The sequence below is a fragment of the Jaculus jaculus genome, chromosome 3 (genome assembly GCF_020740685.1).
Source record: "Jaculus jaculus isolate mJacJac1 chromosome 3, mJacJac1.mat.Y.cur, whole genome shotgun sequence".
In the NCBI taxonomy this organism is placed as follows: Eukaryota; Metazoa; Chordata; class Mammalia; order Rodentia; family Dipodidae; genus Jaculus; species Jaculus jaculus.
In genome coordinates this window covers 78,008,981-78,031,744 of record NC_059104.1, presented here as the reverse complement: position 1 = coordinate 78,031,744, position 22,764 = coordinate 78,008,981, and the positions used below count along the sequence as shown (strand labels likewise).

The 22,764-nt window shown below is 40.3% G+C and overlaps 1 protein-coding gene and 1 pseudogene across 7 annotated transcripts in view; both read right to left on the bottom strand.

Moving 5' to 3' along the window:
• Opcml (opioid binding protein/cell adhesion molecule like) overlaps positions 1-22,764 on the bottom strand; it is a 1,382,967-nt gene that overhangs the window by 438,675 nt on the left and 921,528 nt on the right. The gene's annotated exons all lie outside the window — the stretch shown is intronic.
• Positions 171-887, bottom strand: LOC123459306 (annotated as a pseudogene).

The following is a 22,764-nucleotide window of genomic DNA, read 5'->3' as shown; positions in this document are numbered from 1 at the left end:
ATACTACCTCATGGAGGATGAGGGACTTCACTGATGGCTGAGTCTGTCATTTCTTCAACTTCAATGGGAAATGTTAATATTTGGTCACTTGTGTTTTTTTCAAAATTTTGATTAAGTTATTTTATTGGGGCAAAGATTGCATATTGAGCACCACAACAGGAACATGATTTCTAACTGGTTTTGTAGACCAGCTGACTAGACCAAAATACTCCGGGGCCGTAGGTGTCCACATGGTCCAGGCAGTCAGGCTGAATGCACCGAGGTTCTTTGTGCCACAAGTCCATGGCCTGTTCACCATGGCGTCTTCGTTGTCCTGGGGAATATTTTCCAGGAACTTCCTTATCTTCTTAGCATTGTTCAATGCCATTACTTTTATTTTAAGATTAATAAATTTCCACACTAACAAAAACTAAGATCTTACAAGATCCACTTACAATTTTATCCTACCCTTTGTAAACTGGATTTTGGCAGGTATCCTACGAAGCACCTTTTGAACCAGAGGTCATAAAGTCTGGGTATTGTAGAATACATCTTCAGTTGACTCCGCAGCCTGCTATTTTCCACCTTCTGGTGTTATTGAAAGCCTTTGGCAGTTGGTCCACAAAGCAGTGGATGATTCAGTAGCAGGCGACACTGTCTTCCACCATCTCATCCATGGTTTAACAATGGCAAGAAACACTTCACCGTCTGGCTCCTAGAAGCACCTTCCATACCAGCGCAGGGTACATGGATGGAAACCGGAACATCTGCCTGAAAGTATAGACTTTCTCTATATCCAGACGATCATCTTTCAGGGGGATTTCCAATAATTTCTTTTCTTCACATCCAGGAAACCCAACTTTCTCATAATACATTGAGCAGAAGTTTCTCTGAGAGTATTCACTCATGTTTCATCCTCCAGGGCAGAAGCACATCCAAGATGAAATTCAGTGGTCCTGGGAGGCCAAGGAAGGCAGTAGCGCTCTGCTGGGACCCTCAGAGGCCCAAGGGTGCACGGGCTGGTGAAGGGCACATCTGGCCCCCTGCACAGGGACACAGCAGAACACTAGCCCACAGTCTGTGTGAGTGTCTGACCTCTTAGTGCATTTGTTTTTAATTTATTTTTTATTTTTATTTATTTGAGAGAGAGATAGACATATAAATAGTCAGGTAGAGAGAGAGAATGGGCATGCCAGGACCTCAGCCACTGCAAATGAACTCCAGATGTGTGTGTCCCCTTGTGCATCTGGCTTATATGGGTCCTGGGGAGTCAAACCTGGGTCCTTTGGCTTTGCAGGTAAGCACCTTAACTGCTAAGCCATCTCTCCAAGCCCCTCTTAGTGCTTTTAAAATAGGGTCTTTCTCTATTCCAAGCTAACCTGGAATTCACTATTTAGTTTCAGGCTGGCCTTTAACTCAGAGTTATCATCTTACCCTGGCCTACTGAGTGCTGTGATTAAAGGCATTCACCACCATGCTCACCTTCTTAGTGCTTTTTGTATGAATCATTTAAAGTGAGAAGTTCAAAGAAAGCATATATTTGCAGCCATATCAATTCACTTGTTCTTCTTGAAGGGGCCATAAAGAGCCCTCGCTGGCATATGAGTGTGTGTTCATACCATTAGCAATATTCTCACTTTATATGTGAACAAACTACTACTCTAAGAAGTTTAAGTTTTAAGCTTTGTCTGAGATCAACAGCTAATATCCACACACATATTCAGAAATCCTGAGTCCAAGTTAAACATGCTTTAACAGCTGTCTTGACCATGTTCTGCTTGGCTTCCACTTGACTGACATGCCTGGTTAGCTGGTACTCTTCCACTCTCCTTGTCAACCATGTAGTTAGTAGTCCACAGCACAGTGAATTTCTATGTTAATCTACCCCCCTCACTTTAGCCAGATTAGCCATATACTTATTAAAAGTCACTTTCATTTGTTCCCAACACTGTCCTTAGGGGGTTTGTATTTTCTTCTTATTATACAATTTACCTAGGGTCCTCATAAACTGATACAGCATGATTTTTACAAGAGAATTGCTGTTTCTTTGGAAACTGAGAATATCTTGGAAATATTCAATAATATAAATTAGGGGAGGGAACCTTGAAATTGGATTAGGCATGGGTAAAAATGTACTACAAAGGAAAAGTTATAAAAGTCCAGAGGCCTTTTGTGCTTGGATTGCTTTACAAGAAGAACCTTGATGTTTGTGCTCAACTTTAAAGAAACAGGAGTCTTTTCCTCTATCTATTGCACTAGCTGGGGGACTTTAAAGAAATCTAAATTTGACTTTATGAGTGATGAATTTTGAGATTTATCTAATAGAGAAAATACCAATTCTCAATGAAAAAAGATTCATTCTCAAAGAGGTTTATGTCAAGTAGCAAATGAAAGTGCATTGGGCTGACTCACAATGCCTACGATTGTTTATGAATCACCATTTTTTTTTTTGTAACAAGCTGGCTCTATTTGAGACTATAAGAGGGCTTCTATTATGCTTTTACTATTTCCAGTTATCCAGTTCCTATAGCTACACTCTCCTAGGTTTAGGTTATGTAACAGTCCTAAAGACAATCTATGATTCAGAGCATGAAAAGGATGCTATTAACCAAATTTTGCCTTCAGCCCACTCAAGAGTCCTCTCTCATAACTTGAATGAAAGCAAGACAAGAAGCATTGGGACTTTGATAAGACTTTGGTCATCTATAAATTAGAATTGGATATTTGTGCAAATATAGAGTGAGCCCTTTCATTCTTTGATCTGGAAAGTCATTCATGTGTTTCTGTGATTTGTTAGCCATGTGGGGTCTTTGTGATTCATTTTAAATTCTGGTCTAACCTGGAAATCAAGAAAATGCTAAAAGAAAGCTGTTGCATTATAAAAGGGAAAAAAATAGCCATATCACTTACTTTCTCTTTCAAATTGCTGCGTAAATTAAAAAGTAATGATAAAGTATACACTTTCTCTGGGCACCTACCTGGCCTTTATGTGTAAGTCCTCAGCTTTCTGGGCAGTGGCCTATGTCTTGCCAAGCCCACGGGTAGGTGGGAGCAGCTGATGGAGAAGAGTGGAGCACTGATGAAAGCGGTACTTTATTTGATAAAATTGTAAAGAGCAGCTTGTACTGTGAAGGAAAGATCTCCAAGTATTAAATGTCAGGTTTACGAACAATTGAGCTACTCTGTTACTGACTGAAGTTGCTCTTTAAGGTCAGCACTATAAGCACTCCCTTGGGTGACAAAGCTGTTCTGCTGAGTGGGTTTGTGGCACTTGCTGCAGCAATAGTAATGGGGAGGTCTTTGCCCAGGTTTGCTGGTGTCTGTGGTGAATGAAATGATAAATAGTCTAAATTGTTTTAATGCAGAGAACTAGCTAGGCATCCACACAGTTTGTGACTGTAGCCACAAAATGTGATCACTTAAGGTGAGAACCACAACTCCTCATCAACAGAAAATGTACCTCCCTTGCCTCAGCCTTCCACTTCCCTATTTAGTGGACTCCATCTGTCAATTGCTGAAAGGAAATCAAATCATAAGGTGGTATTCTCATTTTGACATCTACCTCCTGCCTTCCAAGTATATCTTCTCCTTGAGTGTTAAAGTTAAAATTGTGATTAAGTGACAGGAATCCTCACTGTGTAACTAGGAGGAGGACTGAATAAAAGCAGAGATACAGGCCCATGCAAAATTGAACATGCACACAGCAAAGCTGACTCAGCTTTTAAAGTTAAAAGTGCTTGCTCCCCTCCTATGTCTGCAACTTTTATCTAGAGAGACAGAAAAGTAGAATATGGGATATCTTTATTGAAGGACTCTAGGCTGATGATGGCATGGCTTCTTAAAGGCTAAGAATATCAATAGACAGTATCTGAGGTTATAACAGAGACATTTCTGCTTTATTGTAATTCATTCACATGATGCTTCTATACTTTAAAAGTACCTTGATTCTTAACTTTATGAATTTCTTTGTTGTTATTATGAAAAACATAAAACTGTTGCCACAGTGTAATATGGTATTTGGGTGACCTGAATTTGTGTTCCCAAACCATGGCCACTTATATTTGGCTTTGGAGCAATTTATCTCATATTCCCTTTGGATGGGGGCTGTGTTTCATGTCAACAGTACAGTCACTCCGAATCCAGTGAGCATTTCTTGAATATTTGCTATGTTCTGAACACTGTCATAGATGGTAGAGAGGCTGCCCACAAACAGCTATGAATCCCTGTCCTTCTGAGAAGCAGAAAGTATTTAGCATTTGGATACCCCTGTTTGAAAGCAAGAAAGCAATTGAAGATAGTTACTATTCTATTGTACTGCTTCAGAATAAGGAAGAAAGGAAAGAAGAATGGGACAGAGCAATGGAAGGATAGTGGAGGGAGGTGGGAAGAGAAGGAAGAGGAAACAGATAATGAAATATGTCTTCACTCCTCAAATGCTTTGTCCTCTACCCAAAAAATGGCAAAACTTTCATTGGTTACATAAAATCACACCCACTTTTCCTACCAGGGTGGTTGATTCAGAGGCATCCAAGTCTCCTACCATAAGGCTAAGCTACAGAAAATACTTTACCCTTGTAGCTTCTTTTTAATTTAATTAATTAATTTATATATTTATTTTTCAAGGTAGGGTCTCACTCTAGCCCAGGCTTTCCTGGAACTTACACTAATTCTCCTATGTCTGACTTTCAAGTGCTAGGATTAAAGGTGTGTACCATAATACGGGCACTCTGGTGTTTTTAAACCAGGCCATCTACTGCTTCCTTATTACAACATTCACCCATGAGGCCAATTTGAAACAAGTTCTATATAGCTTTCCATAACCCATACAAGCTGGAACTGAACCATTTGCTACAGAAAGTACCCTGTGACAAAACTTAGTGCAAGAATTTGGAGAAGGGGACACTCAGGAGTTGAGTTACTGATGATAGGAAACAGAGATGATGAGCAATCCTGGGATTTGACTTCCCTGGAGTTATTGCAACAGGGCCCTGATGGACCATATGGTCTGGCCTTGACCCTGCAATCTCTGTGTGCCCTCTGAACAGCAGCCTTCACTGTGGCTAGCTCCCACTTCTTGTTATTCTTGGCACTAAGAGTCTTGATCACAGGCAGGTTCAATATCATAATCCAAAGAATTAGATAGAAGCCATCTGGAAGAGCAGCCAACTTTAACCTTGAGGGCTACTTGAAAATAACCTTCCTCTACTGAGCCCTGTGTACACACGGAGAAAGAGGTTATTTCTAGCATATTTCCAAAATCATCAGGGTCTTGGGAGACAGCCACCTCAGAAAAGACCTGCATTTAACCAACTATGCAGAAAGCATTTCCTCCCTCTACTTAGTGCCAAGTTTCCAGTTATGCACACTATGGGGATGCAATAACAGGGCCAAGAAGGTAACTAAACTTACTGTAGAATGCTAAGGAACAGAAATCAGAAAGGCCACTCCTGTCAATAAAGCAGCTGACTATTCACTAGAGAAAACTCGGTTACATTTACCAATAGTTCTTACCACTTGTTTGGAAGGCAGAAAAATCAATCCTGTTATTACTGTCTTCCACCAAACATACTAACTTCTACAAAAAGTTTGTGTGGCACATTTCACATGTCTATTGTCATTTTGAGTCCTATTCACCAGTAAATTTATGAGACTTTATCACTTAACAATAACAAAACAGGAAAAAATGAAAATATACATAGAAGTCAATGAAAATATACATATTATAAACTCCAAATTCTGTTTTATGATCCTCTGGCTTGCAGGCTGCAATTCTTCTCAAAGTTCATCTGTCATTCAGGTGGCTATTCAGGAAAGAGTTTTGTTCCATTAGAAGGAAACGGGTTATATCTCATATCTATTTACTAGCAAATGAGATAGATGCTCATGTGCCTTTGTGTAAATGGGGCAGAGAAGCTAAGAAGGAGCCTGGAATAGTGCCTGTGTCTGAATTCCACCCAAACAGCCCAAAGCCTACAACTGCCCTGGGCAACACCATTCCAGGGCACATGCCATCTTCTACAACGCTGATTCTTAGATCCAAAATGCTTCTGCTGTGTTGCTGAGAGACAAAATACTGTTGTGGAAAACAAGCTTCTGTGAAGTCACTTCACTCCACACAGCAGAAGCAGGAGAAAATTACTGGCATATTTTTGCAAAAAAAAAAAATCTCCAAAATTTTAAAAACTTTTTTTATGAAAGATTCAAAATCTAAAATGGTATCCTAACTATAACCAGCTAGGAAAGGGCAGGGACACACACACACACACATGCACACAAACACACACACACACAGTGCCTAATGGTCTGGTGAGTCACAGATAGAAGCAGGGAAAGAACTACTCTGACAATTTCTCAGATCCCACCTTAGCGTCCTGGTAGAAACAATTTGTTTTCTGGGGTCTGGCAGATACTTCCAGCCCTCAGGCATGCATGTGTAGGGTCCCCAAAGTTGGAGCACTGGATTCAAGCTCCCTTAACCTCTTCTCCTTGCTTGTACGAGAGGAACACATCCATTTATTTCACATTCCAGAAAACGACCCAAAAACTCAAAAAAAAGCACTCCAGGTCACTGTGGAAAATTTAGGGTATCCTCAAGGTGTTGGCTAACTAGCCTCAAAGGTCTGCATAAGGTGGGAAGAGAGTGGCCAATGGTCAAAGCCCAGCTTAATCACCCTTTAGATACGTAAATCCTTTCTGGAAAGTGACCTGACACACTGGATAACAGAATGCCTTTGGGGGGCAGGCGATGTATCAGAATGGTTCTTACAGCTCAGGGGGAAGGTAAGGGTTCTGGGCATAGCATCACTTCACACAAGGGAAAAAGAGAGGTTCAGAGTGACTGACAGACAGCCACAGAGACACCATGAGAAGTGACATCTGATGTCACACCCTATTTCCACAGTGTAGCTCCCTTCCAGGAAGGGGCCAACAGAAATTCTTCCATCAGCAGTGGTAAGACTTAAAAGAAAACAAAAAGGGGATTAAGCTCTGCATCACAGGTGCCCTTAAATCACTCTGCTAATACCACCTTCCAGGAAGGGCTTGATTGGAGGAGGGCTTTGCCAGAAGCTGAGATACCAACTGCAGGGCAGGCCCTGCTCCTCACACCCACCCCCCCATTGCATTTTATTTCTATCACGCCGTGCTTCTGATTGCCTCACTCTGGAGTGTTGGCAGCGGTACATTAACCTGCTGGATCACAGAAGCGACGTGGGCTGCCAATGTGGCTATCAAAGGCCTGTGTGTATTTGCAGGTTCCTGGGGATACTGACAAGACGCAGCAAGATAACTTCAGCCTCTTAGTGGCATTTTCTTGCCTCATAATTAACCTTCACATTGGTAAGCATGTTCTGTGTAGTAACTAAAATATTAAAAGCTTATGCACTTTTGAAAATAGGCACAGAGGACTCTCTTCCTTCTCTGTCTTTAGAATCAAGGGTTCAGTTCTCTTGTATATCCCTTTCATTCTGGATGTTCTGTGGCTCCTTTGTTTTGAACTTTTGTGGCCTGCCTTCATTTCTCACACTTTTGCATGTGCCACAATGGGTTAAGCCTAAACATACTTAGAAATAACTCTTTGAATTACCACTGGAGCTTTGAGTGTGTGTGTGTGGTGGGGGGGGATTGTTACCATGATTATTTTAATTGAATTTTGAGAAGAGAAAGGAAGCAAAAGTGTTCTGGTGGAGCTGCAAGGATTCAAATTTCAAAGCTTTTTGCACCAAAATTGCATCCTACAACACAGTCTTTCAGGTCAGGATAGAGCTTGCATCATGCTATGGTATTTTACCGGTACCGTGGCTCCCTTTAAAAAGACCTTACTCTATATGCTCAGCTTCTCCGGGGCTCATACTAAATGTGGCTCCTCCTAGGTTATATGACATGAATGCAGTATTGATAAGTTCAGAATATGCAACCTATTCTGTTCTTCCTGCTTCTCGTCCACATATGGAAATTGCTCCCACTTCTTGACTTAATTTTTACTAACTCACTTAGTGTCAGTCTGATGGCATAAAAGCATTAAATTACCGCTTAAAATACTGTATATTGACCTACATATTTGTGTGCTCATCACACTGGTTCTGATCAATCATAACAGGCAATGTTGCCCATCAATGATGAACTATAGAATCCTGGCACTTTCTTTAACTCCTTCTTTACTTTGGACCCCCACACCCAAATCTTTGGTGATTGTCCTGCTCTGCTTGCAGAATGGAGTTAGGCTGTAGTAACTATAGCCCAAATAGGAATGAAGACTATGAATATAATCTAAAAATTAAATAATTTGGTTTGCCTGTAAGCATGATGCACAAAATTTCAGCTCATATGAGGTTGATTTCCAGAATGCAGATTTGTTTTCTTTTTGAGCCACAGTCTTGAGATGTATCACAGGCTGGCTTTGAATTTGACACCATCTGCCTTTTTCTCCCAAGCTCTGAGATTTTAGGTATATGTCATCATGTCCAGCTAGGCGGAAGAATTCATTAATTCCCTTGTCCCAAGGCCACCATCTCTTGCTGTACTATTTTCTTCCAAAATGCATGATCCTTCCCACAAGGACTATTCTTTTCTATCTCCAAGACCATGCATATCAGCATGGAGTAGGTGATTAATGAGTTGTTGATGCAAGGAGAACATTGTAATGCCACATGACATTGCCAGTCATAGTTTGCACACCACTTATTCCAATTCAGTTTGGAAGGCAGCAACCATGTCCTGTGCTGCTGATGCCCTCATGCAGTCTCACAAGCATGACTTCTGGGAAGACTGAGCCTCTAGGAAAAACCACTGCTAGAAAGAATGTAAGAGCAGCTGCCTTAACCTGTGTGGTTGATATCTTTCCTATGAGTCATGGAAGATTTTTGAACATTACTCTATGGTTTTGTTTTTCAACCAGCTGACCACCTATGTACCAGAGCAGCACAGTTTCAGATGCTAAATTTCTGGCCAGGCCTGGGGAGTGCATCAGTGATGACTGTAGCTGAGGTATATGAGCCAAAGAGTTGACTTAAGGTTATTGTAGATACATGGAGTTGAAGTTCTGCCTGGTAAAGGTTCTCTGGGTTGTTGGACTGATTCTTTGCATTACATAAGCATAAGTATATGACTCCTATAATTGAATTGATGTATTGTGATTACAGTAGCATTTTATGTGACCTGATAACAGAGTGGCTCAAGTAAATATCTCTGCAGAATTTTATATTCAACTTCCTTCAATAAATACCAAATGCACACATATAAGTAATTGAAAGAAACAATAATGAATGGCATGTCTGTAACACTCAATATGCAAACTCCGTGGCTCTCTAAGATAAGATTACTACTGCCCAACAGTCAAGGGCCACTGCAAAGTCTTCTGTGAGGTGGCAATGACTTACTGCCATTGAGATTTCTATTCCGGTTTGTTTGGCTCTTTCTCACTCAGCATTGACAACAAAAGCCACAGGGTGGCAGAACCTAGACATAGCATTCTTTGGTCTCTATGTTGAACTTTTTGTTACTATTGTAAAATATCTGACATAAGCAACATAAAGGAAGGAGATATTTACTTCATAGGTTCAGAGGTATCAATTCATCATGACAAGGAGAGCATGGTGAAGTAAATAAGTTCACTTCACAATGGCAAGGAAGCTGAGTAGACCAGTAATAGGAAGAGACCAGGTCAAAATACTGTTTCTAAATACCTTCCCCTAGGAACCTAATGTTACCCACCCAGGCCCTTCCTTCCATAGCTCCACCACCTCCCAACAGTCTATTCACATTTTTAATCTATCAATGGATTTCTGTACCTACTTGTTGAAAGTCTTCATGACCTACTATTCTAATATTCTCTGGAAAATCCTCAAAGGTACACCCACAGGTAGTCTCCTAGTTGTCACTCAATCCAATCAAGTTGACAGTCAAAATCAGCCATAACAGTCCCATTCACAGAACACTGCCTATGAGTCTGTGGAGAGATAAAATAGGAGGTATTGACTATATCACAGAGTAGAAATGAGCTTGCCAAGTGTAACCACAGGATATTACTTTATTAGTACACAAATTAAACACAGTTCAGGTAGAAGAAAAATACCAAACAACAAAAGACAATGAAGTAGAGACATTCACATAAGACCATTGCATCTTTCTCTATCAAAAAAATTTCAAAATGTGTTATTTAACAGTTATGGCACAGTTGCTAACACCATGTTAAGAACTTTGTGTGTATGTACATTGCTTATGTAAGAAACCCTGGTGGTAAGTGTTTCCCTCTATTTCACAAACAATAACTTGTAGTTTAGAACCATGTATAATTTGGCCAAGTACAAACAAGGAGTCAGTACTGAGTTCAGGGTCTGTAGGAGCAGCTATTCTTCATAACTGCACTCCAGAGTGAAACATTCATTAACCCCATCATCACCAAAAGAGCCTGAGGTCTAGAGACACAAAATGATGAGGTAAGACAATTATGAGCTGCTCAGTGGGAAGACTCCTTTGTTATGCTCCAACAGCAATGGTGACTTTGCTTCCACAGTTAAATAAGCTCCAGAAGAACTGGAGGCCACCTTAATAATTCTGTGCTACTTTCCAAGAACCACAGAACATATAAACAAAGGTCATCACCAAACAACATGGATGACTTCCATTGCAAGCAAAGGAGCCTGTCAATCAGGAGCTTCTTGAAAGTGTACACTTTAGAATATCCCTCACCTCTGCCCAGTCTTCTCCTGCACTGCTTTTACTATGCTCTGAATCAATGTTGCTTGTTCAAGGGTGACTCCCAGGGAGATTCAGTGAGAGCATGGCATGCATGTTCTATAATTATCATCTCTGCTCTGAGTGGTGGAAACAGATACGATACTGGGTGGTCTACCTGAATAGATGGAGCTCCCATGATTGCATGGCCATCCAAAGACACATGCTAATCCCATTATTGAGCTATTCATATTTGGACTTTGCCAATGTACAACCATGCTGCTTACTGATTTTTCTATGTTGCATAATTAATCTGTCAACATTTGTGACAGCATATAAATATTAATAATGTGATCACACAGTTAACTGTTCCCTTTAAAATTGAGTGCTGAAGAGATAAATCGGCCACTAAATCTTGCTAGATTCCTCAAAGAGGAGAAAAAGAATGGGGAAAGAGGTGGAGACTAGAAGAAGAGGGAGGAAAGGAGGCTGCCATCAGCTCCTGGGGATCAGGGGTCTCTTATTGGAATCTGCTTCTACTCTTGTACTGTCTGACAGACATTTAAGGCAGACTGCAGGCCACTTGGAGCTAGTTTGCTTCTTTTTTGCTTGTATTATGAGTGAAACCCTTATATTTTAATTTGATTTGAAAGCAGAGAGAGACAAAGAGAAGAGAGTCAGGGAGAGAAGAGGGAGAGAGAGAGAGAGAGAGAACGAGAGAGAATGAGAATGGGCAGGCCAGGGCCTCTAGGCACTGCAAATGAACTTCAGACACATGTGCCACTTTGTATCTGACTTTATGTGTGTAGTGGGGAATCAAACTCAGGTTGTTAAGGTTTGCAGGGAAGTTCCTTAGCTACTGAGCCATCCCTTTAGCCCAGGATAAACCTCCCTCCTTTATTTCTTCTATTTAGTGAACAGAAATATCTGAGTTTCATCTCTAGATTGGTGTGGGCAGTAATATTCCAGGAGAGATTCAAGCCAACCATCTATTTTGTTCCTAAGAGATGTTTATGCTCTCCTGAAAAGCTGACCAATGATAATTCAGAACTCAGGACAGCAGCAGATGTGATAAGTCAGGGAGAAGAGGTATGTTGTATTCTATATCTTCCCATAAAGTGTCCTTGTTCTTGGGCCTGTCAAATGTTCTGTGTTTGCATTAGTCAGACAGCTCATAAAAAATATAGTCTTCAAAAATTCTGCTGAATCAAGCTTTGGACAAGCTGTGCTGATCCAGGCTCCCTGGAGGCTGAAACTGCCACCCAGCCTTCCCTCCACTTGCCACTTTTTGAAATATCTACTTGTTAATTGGTAACTATCTAAAAGATACAGGACATTTAAAATGAAGAGATAGAAAAGAAGTGCATATCTTGACTCAAGGAACTGAAAGGCCCAAGAATTCAGAAGCCCAGAAATACTATCACGCTCCAAAGGGCGCTTAAGCGGGCCCCTGCATACCTCAAACTCCAGGCTTTACTCTCTGTTGGAAGCAAGTAAGGAATCCCTCTTCTCATTATATCAGAGCCTGCTCCTAATATAAAACCAGGTAAAAAGGGCATGAGATAACCCTCAAGGATGGGAAATGAGTAATGAAGTAAACCACTTATTTGGTTTCTGTAAATAGCCTGCACCATAAGCCTTAATAGCCCACACCGTAAGCCTTAGTAGCCCGCACCATAAGCCGTAGCAGCCTGCCTCAGACCACCAAGGTCATAGGAGACTGATACCACACTCTACTACCCCACCCAAGGACCTGCGCAAATGCTGACCACCAAGGTCATAGGAGACTGACTGGTCCACGAGGGGCTTGAACAAATTAAACTAATTGGCTAGAAACTATGGAGTGGCACAAACTGACTGGCTTGCAACCCACGGGCTCCTGATGTTAAAAAAATGATTGGTCTAATGGACAGGCTTTGTTAGAAACCCTAGAAAAACTGTCCCGTCCCTGCATTTGGGGCTCTGCAGTCCTCTACCCCTGTGTGGTGTATGACTGTGGGCCCCAGCACGCTTGGAATAAAATCTTCTTGCAGTTTGCATCAAGACCGCTTCTCATGAGTGATTTGGGGTGACTCCATATCCGGGCAGAGCGTGGGGTCCCCATGTTGGGGTTCCTTCAGAACATAAATGTAGTGCAAAGATCAAATATGAATTATAGCAACAATTATATAGAGAGAAAAATTAGTTTAATAGCAAGAACAATCAGAAGGATTTTCACATCTTTGTATTTCTATTGAATTTTGCAATCTCATCCTAGCAATAATTTTCCTGTTGTACTTTTGTTTTGGTTACCTAGTTTGCTGTAATTCTCTATTTAAGGTTCCACCAGAAAATAAAAATATACAAATGAAAACCAAAAGACAATTTCAAGGTCATGTTACTTCCAGTTCATTTCACGGATGAGAAAGTCAAGGTTCAGAGAGAGAAAGTCAGTTGTCTACATCTGTTTCATTTTTTTTTCCTTTTTTTTTTAAAGAAATATTTATTTGAGAGAGAGTAATACAGAGAAAGATGGAGAGAGAAAGGGAGAGAATGGGCCTGTTAGGGCCTCTAGCCATGGCAAATGAACTTCCAGACACATGTACCACTTGTGAATCTGGCATTACAAGGGTACTGAGGAATCAAACTCAGGTCATTAGGCTTTGTAGCCAAGCACCTTAATCAGTGATCCATCTCTCCAGCCCCCCCAGTTTCAATTTCTGTAGAAGCCAGGAGGTAGGGTTAAATGCTGTAGTTCCAGCTCCCAGAACTATTGCTCTCAGTGCCAGTACACTTGGGAATAAAGATCATTAGCAAAATTTTAATTAGATCTTTCTTTAATCTAATTATGACATCCAGCTCATAACCCTGTAACTTTCATTTGAATTATAAATTTCTTTGAAGTAAATACCCCATGACATGTGTGGTGGTTTGAATAGAATAGATGGCCCCCAATATATTCAGTTGTTTATTTGTTTGTAGTTTGCATCTGCTGGCTACCCGGCTGGAGGCAATGTCACTGGGTGGATCTTTAGGTGTGGTGGTTGGTTTCAGATTTCAATCTAAAGATATGCAAAGTGTGCCTAGCTGGAATTCCTAAAGTGTGCTGTGGCTTTTGACCTTTAGGCCTGTACTTCTCTCTCTGCTTGGACCTGTGAAGGCAGGCCAGCTTCCTCTGCCATTATGGAACTTCCCCTGGATCTGTAAGCTTCAATAAATATCCCTTCCTCCATAATTGTGCCTGATCTGGAAGTTCATCTCAGCCAAACTGAAGCTGTCTGTTACAACATGTATTCCACTGAAAGGATATGAAGATGCCTTTTCTATAAGATTCATATAGTTGGCTATGACACTGGCTTTCCCCTATGCTCTTAGATTTCAAGATCACATGGGTTTCTGGGGATTCAATACACTCATAGAAATGGTGTTAATATATGAGTGGATGGTCTTAGGTAGTGTGGGAAGAGTATAAAGAGGGGTTAGGTGCAACCTTAAAGATTTTAAATATTGTCCATGCTATTATGAATGATGATAATGAGTGATCTGAGGTGACGGAGATAAATGATTACATAGATAGATAGATAAATAGACAGACAGACAGATAACAGACAGTAGAAACCTCATGCTGCCTTATATCAAGCTGAAAGAGCCCTCAGAACCCTATACACTTCCACTCGAGCTTGGATTCAGCCTGCCTATGTGGCCCTGGGCTCCTGGGCTACTAGAATGCTAACGAGGCCAGAATTCCAATCTGCACAATACAAATAGGAAGCAATGGCAGATTCTGCCACCAGCACTCCATCATTGTTTTACGCAGCACAAAAGTGAAAAGGATGCTTTAGATTAAAAGATTAGTTTAGTGATCTGATTAATTCATTCAAACAGACCAAAGCTGTTCTGGTACTCCTTTCCCGTTTAACATTTTCAGCTTGTTTTCAAGCATGCCAACTTGCCGTTCTTCTTCTTCTTTGTCATCTTATTTCCTGGTAATTTAATAGTAAGTAGTGGCTGTTTCCATGTTGGTGTAATGTGTGTGTGTGGGGGGGGTACACACACACACACACACACCAGAAGAGTCCAAATGCTTCCAAAATCTAAACTTATCATCACAATACTCATTCACACATATTATCAGGTCTTAAGTAATCACTGTGGCGCTCAGTAAACAATTAAAGGACATGTGCCTCTCCTGACCTCCTGTACCACTGACATGAGTCCATTCACTTGCTCTAGTTTGCAACTTTAATTAATGGTGTAGATCTCTGCCACACATTGTACAGAAGACACTGAGAGGAATCTGCTGGCTCTAATGAGTTTGAGGATGAGCAAGTGCCAACAGGAGGAGGACCATCCAAAGAAGCTTTGTGATAAGACATGCCAGAGCCTTTCACCCTATGATGTTAACATTAGGGTGTTCATCACACTTTCAGTTTTGTTTGTTTTTACTTATTATTGGTAAATACTCCTTTTATACCCCTATCAAAACCTGGTGTCTAGGGAAATGGCTATGGCCAGTGCTTGATGATGTGGGGAAGCAGATAACAGAAAAATATCATTAATTCCCTCTTGCAAATTCATGAGTTAACAGATGAGAACGGATTTGAGAAAGGCCTAAAAGGGATAAGAAAAAAGCCAGGTAAGTCTTTATGAAGGCTAATGAACAATCAAGGTCCATGAGTAAGAGGAAGCTTGTAAGTATAAATTAGTGTGTGTGGGTGGTATATGATTTCTAAAGATACTATTAGTAACTAGTTAATTGAAAATGCGTTGTCTTAACCAGAAAAAAAAAAAAGAACTGTATACATAATGAGTATATTTCAAATTCTTGGGTACATGGGCTTATAAACAGAGAATCACTGGGAAAAGTACATATACAGCAGCAACTGTATAAGAAAAAATAATGAGAAGCAATTTTACATTTTCTATATATTTATTTATGCTTTCCAAGAAAGGATTTCAGGTAACTTATCATATCCTATTTATTAGTAAAATTACTTATAATTACTATTAAAGAGCCCCAGTGAGTACAGGTAAAGACACCATGATGGTCACATTCATGCGTAAACTATAGAAGGCAATAGAGCACCCAGACCTTTGTTCAAACATTATGTTTTGTGTTTGTGTGCTCAGAATGGCATTTGCATGGGGATAAGGAGACTCTAAAAAAAAGATTTTTCCCTTGACAGAAGTGGAGCTCATCTAGTCAAGGGAAGTCCTGAGTAGGTCCAAAGAGCTAAGTAAGAGACTTATGTTATCTGCTTCTATAAGCTACACATTAGTCTTTTCATGCCTTGGACTATGACTATGAAGTTGATCCTGTCTTAATCTGTTTAGGCTGAACCTGAGTGAGCAGCTTTCCACCGGCAGACCTTGAGACTCCTTAGCTTTTACAATTCTGATCCAATTCCACATATATTTTTAAAGAAACTATTCCTTTTGGTTATATTTATCTGATATGGTAATCATGGACTGTCCACACCGAGACAGAAATGGACCAGAACAGCAATTAATTCTTCAGAACATAAAATAAGAAGCTTACATTCAGAACACTTATATGAAAGTAGGAAGAAGATAATCTTTAGGTTATATAAACTTAAACCATATTATTAGCTTTATTGTTGCTGTGGCCAAAATACTGGAGAAAACAACCAGAGATAAAGGAAGGATTTATTGAGCTCAGAATCTTCAGAGCCTTAAGGTTGCTTGGCCCCATGTACTTGGGCAGAACATCATGATGGTAGGAACCTGTAGTAGAGGTTTTTCATCAAACTGTCATCAGGAAGCAGACAGTTAGGAAAGAGCCAGGAAAAATATACTCTAGAGGACCTTCTCGCAGTGACCTACTTCCTTCAACTAGCTCCAACCTCCCATGTTTACAGAACCTCCCAAAATAGCCCTACTAGCTGGAGATCGAACCACTAACACAGGAGTCTGTGGGGAACATTTCATACCAACCATAATTCAATGCATATTTAACACCTCTGAGAACAAATGCACATACACACACAAAAAAAAATCAAGTACTGTCTCCTTTCTGTGACTTGACAGAAAAACAGAAATAGTCAAAGTAGCTCACTATTATATACACACCCAAGCACTCACACCCCCTCACCCCCCACACACATAGGAAGCAGTCAGAAAAATTAAGTCATTCAATTTGGAAAGTGTTAATATGTGATTAGTTTCATCTGCTATATCTCTACACTATTCTGAGTCATTGCAAATTTTTGAAGCAGAAGTTAAATCATTTTCCTCAGATCAAAACCTTTGTCTTAGAGCATCAGTGGTAACAGATCAGCTCATTTAATAAAAAGATATGAATGACCAGGTGTGTGGTGCACATCTTTAATGCCAGAACTTGGGAAGCAGAGGTAGGAGGATCGATCGCTCTGAGTTTGAAGCCACCCTATGACTATAGAGTGAATTCCAGGTCAGCCTGGGCTAGAGTGAGACCCATCCTTGAAAACCCAAAAGAAAAAAAAAGAATGAAGTGTGGGGGAGGGAGCAACCAGTGTGCTGAGACCTAGGAGCTGCAAGTGTGTTTCCTCCCAGAGCCATCAGTCACAGGGATGACTGGATTTCCATGGAGACTGGTGGGCACATGGTGCCAAGGCCAGTCTGTCAGCACCCCACATGGTACCTGCACACACACTGATGGAGAAATAACATACAAATAAGGAAAAACACATTTCTCACAGGTTTCATTTTTCTCTTTGCTACAAGACAGAGGCTTTTTGTACTAAATATCAGCAGTGAGAGTAGCCTTAGCCACTGAAATGCAAATTGTAGAAAGGCATTCAATCAAAGTAAGATATGACCTCACTTGTATATGAGATCATGGTCTGGCTTCTCCATTCTTTCTTTTTTTTTCAGGGGTGGGGGCCCCTTTTGGTGACTGATAAGATTCAAGAGACATAAAATAAAAATGATTTGCTAAGTTCACTATCTCAGATCAAGAAAAGATTTCTTGTGAGGATCCTCTCTTCAAAAATGGGGAAGAATACTTCTGTCATTTCTTTATAACAATAGGTAGGCTAAAGTAGAGTCAAAAGAATACCTTGATTGTTTAACATGCTATGTATCAGTTACTTTCTAGTTGTTATTAAAAAAAAAAAAAAAAAAAACCTGATCATGGCCTGGAGAGATGGCTTAGCAATTAAAGTGCTTGCATGCAAAGCCCAAGGACCCAGGTTCAATTCCCCAATAGCCACATAAAGCCAGATGCACAAAGTAGCATGTGTCTGGAGTTTATTTTTAATGTCTAGAGGCTCTGGCTTACCCATTCCCTCTGTCTCTCTATCTGCCTCATATTACCTCTCTTAAGTAAATAAATGAAATATTTTTTAAAACCTGTCCAGAGCAGCTTAAGGAAGAAAAGATATTTTTTTTATTAGAGTTTGAAGGGGGAAGTTCCATCATGGAAAAGAAAGCATGGCATGGACTGGTTGTCACATCATCAGGCAGGAAGCAAAGGAAAAACAGGGAGTGAGGCTGGGCTATCTCAAGGTCCACCCCTATGACCCACTCCTCCCACTGTGCAGGGCTCCTCCTCCTAATAGTTATATACAACCTCCCCAAAAAACAATGCTATAGGGCTGGAGATATGGCTTAGTGGCTAAGCGCTTGCCTGTGAAGCCTAAGGACCCCAGTTCGAGGATTGACTCCCCAGGACCCACGTTACCCAGATGCACAAGGGGGCACATGTGTTTGGAGTTCGTTTGCAGTGGCTGGAGGTCCTGGTGTGCCTATTCTCTCTCTCTTTCTCTCTATCTGCCTCTTTATCTCTCTGTCTGTCACTCTCAAATAAATAAAAGAAACAAACAAAAAAAATTTAAAAAAACAATGCTATAGAGGAGCAGCGGTATGTCTGGATTGAGAAGACCTGACCCATTTCTAGGCCTCTCCCAAATCCAGGATCGGAGTTCTTTGCATAGTCAGTGTGTGGGCAGGGATTTCACAAAGGAAGAATTACAAATAGCTGAAACACACTTAAGAAAATGTTCAGCATCCCTAACCATTAGGGAAATGCAAATTAAAACAACAATGAGATTCCACCTTACCCCCGTAAGTATAGCAAACATTAAAAAAATCAAATAAAAATAAGTTGGTGAGGACGTGAAAAAATAGGAACACTTATTCACTGTTGGTAGGAATGCAAGCTGGTACAATCACTGTGGAAATCAATATGGAAGATCTTGAAAATGATGAATATTGAGTTACCAACAGACCCTGTTTTTCCCTTACTGGTCATTTACCCTAAAAGTTCCACATCTCAGTTCAGAAATATTTGACTGACCAGGTTTATAGCTGCTCAATTCATAATAGCTGAAAACTGGAATAGACCCAGGTGCCCATCATTGGATGAATGGATAACAAGGATGTGGTATATCTACATGATGGAATTCTACTCAGCAGTAAGAAAAAAATGATACATTGAAAATTGTAGAAAAATGGTATAACTTGGATCATCTTAAGTTAACTCACACAATCACAGAAAAACAACCATGGCTGATCTCACTCATCTGCAGTTCCAAACCTGGATCTGTTCAAGTTGCTGACATAACTGAATAGCATCTTGAGGCTTGGACAATAGGGAGGGTAGGGCTTAGGGGAAGGGAAATGGTTGAGAGGAGTCACAAAACTGAACCCAAATTGAACTGCTACCATAGAATCCTAATCCCAGAAGTCAGTCTAAAAGATGGAACCCTCTAGAGGACCTTAGAGGGAACAACTGAATCAAAGGGTCCCAGAGAGAGTGAGACAAAACCTAACATGAAATTTCTCCTATTTCTCTTTCTTCTCTGACTTGTTCTTTTTTCTTTTCCCTTGGTACTGGACTGTAATTCTCTGTACCAGGATGTAGTTGGCATTCACAATGAGCTGTTGATCAGAGAGACCTACTGGATCTCCCAAAACAAACAAGACAAACTTCTGATTACCCACCAGAGGTTACAGTAGCTGAAAACAACACACACTGTCAGCACAGTCCGTGGAGAGACCTTGTTGGAAGCCAGAGGAGAACCAGTCCCCAGATAATTATCCCATCTAGTGCATGAAGGGGCTACATGAGCTACTGGGTAAAGTGGCCAACATCTGTCCAAGAAACTCAAAGTCTAAGTGACTCAGGAGCAAACAACCTGACTTGATGCTCACACAAGTGCAATAGTGGCACATATCATGGTGTGTAACCAACTGTTTTTGAATTAGCTAACAGGTCCACTTAGTGGAAAGAAAACCATATCTGGAACTGGGAAACAAGTCAGAATCATAGCCAGATAATGATTCTGCTTTTCATTGTGAAGCTCCCAATAACCTTAGACTATAAGAGTGTCTACACCATTATAATCCTCTCTAAATTAATAATGGTTATCCCATTTAACCGGCACTTATTTCACTCTCTGTTAGAGAATCTACTTCTCTTTTTCAGATGGGAACTGGACCTGAGGAAATAAATGACCAGAACACTCCACCCCAGCCCCAGATGAAACCACAGAGGAATTGGGGAAATGAACAAGAATGCTGCTTTCTTATTGAAGCTGATATCAGCACAAGGATGATGGAAAAAGATAATGATGACACTCACACCAACAAAATGAGAGATCCAGATGATCCTTAGTTCCATCACTGAAATAGACTTAAAATGCTTCCAGCATGGCTCAGGGAATTTTGTTTGAGCCACAAATTGTGACACAGAGACACTGCACCCCCACAATGCATGGCAATGCATGACCCACTATCCCCATGGGGTTGACCTGTATCACCAGTGAGGAAGGCCTCTTCAGAAAAGGGGCAGGGAGGAGAGAAAGGATGCTAGCAACATGTGATGTTTACATACAAAATATGTCCGTATCTATTACTAAAAAATATTTAAAAATAAAAGTATAAAATGACAGTGCACTGAATTCAAGCACATGAATCTGTGGGGGGAATTTTACATCCAAACCAAAATACTCCTTCCCTGAACCCCATAAGGTCCATTGGTCATTCATGTTGTAAAAGTCTAAATTTCAAAGTCTGTTCTAAGATTCAAGGCATTCTCTTAAATGTGAGCCCTATAAAATCAATATGCATGTGGCATACTTCTAACATGTAATGGAATGGAACAGCCATTCCCGTTCCTCCATTTTGGAATGCAGGTAAAGCAAGGAAAGATTGGACCAAAGCAAGACCAAAACCCAGTAGAACAAACATTGAATCCAGTACCTTCATGTTGGATATCTTGGATTCATGATGACATTCTGTGGACTCTAAAAGGCTTGGGTAGCCCCACCCCTCCAGCCCTGCTTCCTATGTAACCACAGCCTCCCTCTTAGGTCAAATCCACCCCCAACTAACACCTTTCCTTTACAGATGTGCAATGTTTCTGGTTAGGATCTTCACTGAAACTTAAGGTGTACCTTCACAGCTTCATGCAGTGGTTCACCAGGGACTTCTTCTAAGGTTTCAAACCCTTCCGTATACTGCTGGGCCTCAGTGGTTCTCTGGAACCATGGAACAATACTCTATAACCCTTCTGTTGCAGTTACCTTCTCACTTCTGGAACAAAATACCTAACCAAAAGCAGCATATTGAAGAGAAGTGGGTTTTTTTGTTTGTTTGTTTGTTTTGTTGTTTTTTTCTTATTGTACCAAGGGAAAGTTTCATCAATAATAGAGAAAGCATGGAGGAGCAGAGTCTGGATATCACATCTTGCCACAGTACCCAGGAAGTAGAATCAAACATGTGCTAGCTCTGTAAATTACGGCTTGCGCCTCACACATCAAGGTCTGCCCCAAGTGAAACTTCCTCCAGCAAGGTTCCACCAACCAAATTTTCACCAACTGGGGATTGAGTATGAGGCTTAATCACAAACATTTGAGACTATGGTGGCTAGTTTACATTCAAAATATCACATTCTTTTTAACAATATGTTTTATTTAATTGCAAGGAGAAATTGTAGTGAGCATTCCAGGATCTCTGATGCTACACATTAATAGCCATCTGGCCTTATGTGGGTGGGTTGGGAATTAAATACAGGTTGGCAGGCTTTCTAAGAAGCACATTTAACTACTGAGCCATCTCCCCAGACCTCTAGTCTTACATATTTTTATATCTCCAGAACTAGTACCACATGCATGACATTGTCAACACAGTACTCATTCAGAATCTACTGGGGATGGGTCCCAGGTCCCACCACAGATACAAAAATTCATGGATTCTCAAATTTCTTATAGAAAAAGGTACAACCTCCTGAAATTTTAAATCACTTCTAGATTATTCATAATATATAATAGAATGTAAATATTATCACAATGCTAATAATATATCATGAATGTTTATCACAATATTATTTAGGGAATAATGACAAGAAAAAATTATGCACATGTTCAGTGTAGACAGAATTTTTTTTGCATGTGTGTACATGCTGTGGATGCATGTGCATATGTATGTTCATATGTATATGGGCATGTGTGGATTTCAAGTGTGTTTCAGGTAAGTTAAAAACTATCTTTGTCACCATGCATGCATAATATATTTGCTTAGAAATTGTCTTCTTATATTGCATGGAAAGAATATAAAGTAGAGTCCACACAACATTTTAATGAATAACAAAGATAATTACTGGTCCAGATGTATAGAGCACTCATCCACTTCTCAGAACAACTGACCTTTGAGAGAAGGGCTGCTGCTAGCTCTGTTTAACATAGGAGGAATCTGACTGGCCAACATGTGCTCACTCTCACTGGTTTGTAAGTGGCCATAGAAGTCTTTCTTTTATTATTTTCCTTTTTATTTTTTTTTCTATTTTATTTTTAGTCATTTGAGAGAGAGATAGAGAAAGAGGCAGACAGAGAGATTCCTATGTTTAAATCTTTCACTTGGGGCAGACCTTGATGTGTGAGGCCCAATAATTATTTTAAAATAATCTCTGACTATGGCAGAGTCATATTGGTGTTTAACAGGCAGACACATGCCTAAGACATAATTCAGACCTCTAGGATTTTGACATATAGGGAATATCAGATAGGCAGGTGTATTTTATTTTTTAAAAAGTCTCAATAGATATGTCTAATTTTGTGAAAAATAGCTCTCCCTGAATTCAGAAATTTCAGCTGAGGGATGAGATTCTAGGAGGTAACTTTCCCAAATACA